Source organism: Maylandia zebra, linkage group LG2 (genome assembly GCF_041146795.1).
Source record: "Maylandia zebra isolate NMK-2024a linkage group LG2, Mzebra_GT3a, whole genome shotgun sequence".
NCBI classification, from domain to species: Eukaryota; Metazoa; Chordata; class Actinopteri; order Cichliformes; family Cichlidae; genus Maylandia; species Maylandia zebra.
This window is the reverse complement of record NC_135168.1, coordinates 13,504,631-13,505,979: the sequence shown is the minus strand read 5'-3', so window position 1 is coordinate 13,505,979 and position 1,349 is coordinate 13,504,631. Positions and strand designations below refer to the sequence as shown.

The 1,349-nt window shown below is 40.3% G+C and overlaps 1 protein-coding gene across 1 annotated transcript in view; it reads right to left on the bottom strand.

The window, feature by feature from the left end:
• Positions 1-344: 344 nt before the first annotated feature.
• LOC143413436 (NACHT, LRR and PYD domains-containing protein 12-like) overlaps positions 345-1,349 on the bottom strand; it is a 56,878-nt gene continuing 55,873 nt past the window's right edge. The window contains exon 7 of the mRNA XM_076876519.1: positions 345-1,349. This exon is cut by the window's right edge and continues 589 nt beyond it. The gene's annotated coding sequence lies outside the window, so the exon portion shown is untranslated.

Genomic DNA, 1,349 nt, shown 5'->3' with positions numbered 1-1,349 from the left:
GGGCTTATTTGTTTCATATTAGAAACATTAGTTGAGTGTTTTTAGTATAAAATGGTCAAAGTCCCTCTTTTTGCTCCTCCCCTCACCTGTGGATGGGCGGTGCTGTTACCGTGGTGACAGCTTGGATGTGTTTCAGTCCTGCCTGGTTATCACTGCAGGAATCTTTCACATTTATTACAGGTAATAACTCTGATTTTTCTGTGTATTATGAACCAAATGTATCCTGATACACACAGAGATGGATGAGCAGAGGTTTTTTTTGCAATTTATGTAGTTACTATGGACTTAATGCACACATATTATTAAAATTAGGGCTATAAGAGTTGTATTGATGTATAGCAACTTGAAATGCTCCCACAAATGGCTCCACAGCATGTAAAAATATAACAAAAGCTCTGGCGGACTTGGTTCTGTGGTCAGTCTTAAAGGGTGAAGTTAAACTCTGTAATCTTCACTGTGTCACAGAGTTCAGTGAGTCCCGTTATTCACAGTATCAATCAGATCATCAGAGAACAGCTGATCAGCAATCAGTGGTGCCAACAGCGCCTCCTGTGGTGAGAGGATGCAATAATGCAATGTAGCATTTTTCCACTAAACACTTGCAGTCATGGAAACTGTCTGTTGGATCTGTGTGACGTTGCTTTCTTGGTTAGAGTTCCTCACAAATGTCCAGATGATTCTTCTAATGAGGCGTCGACCATGTTTGCAGCTCTTTGGAAGAAAACGTCGCCCTTTGCCATCCTTACTTTTCTTTGACTTCTTCAAATGCAGCTGAACTCCAGCTGGTATTTTCTTGGACTTTGCAGCTGTTTCTGGTCATCAGTTCATTCCTGCAAACCTCTGAAGCTGAACAACAATGATGCTGCATTGCTGGCTGATCCCAAAAGGTTGATTCTGTTCATCTGGACGTTTTCAGAAACATTTGCTCACTGATCAGGTGACTTCTTCAGTCTCAGCTGACTGCAGCTTTACAACCTTACAAACAGCACATTTGCACAATGACTGAAAGCAGCAGCACCTGATATATATGATACTAATATAATACATATACATATATAATCCATACTAATGATGAAGGAACTGAGCTCACAGTCCATTGTTCATTCAGTGAACTACTCAGTTTATTTTGGGCCTCAGAAATGCTCACTCTGTTTGTACATCACTGTCAGCAATAGACTCATTCTGCTGTGTGGACAGGAACACATGTGACATCACTTCCTGTTTGTTTGTGACTGAAGAGGAAGAAGTTTACAAGGAATCATTTAGAAGAGTTTCAAACATCAACTGATTGAATCCATGAATCTGAAAACGTGTTTGTGAGTGAAAGAGACAGACATGTACAGACTGAA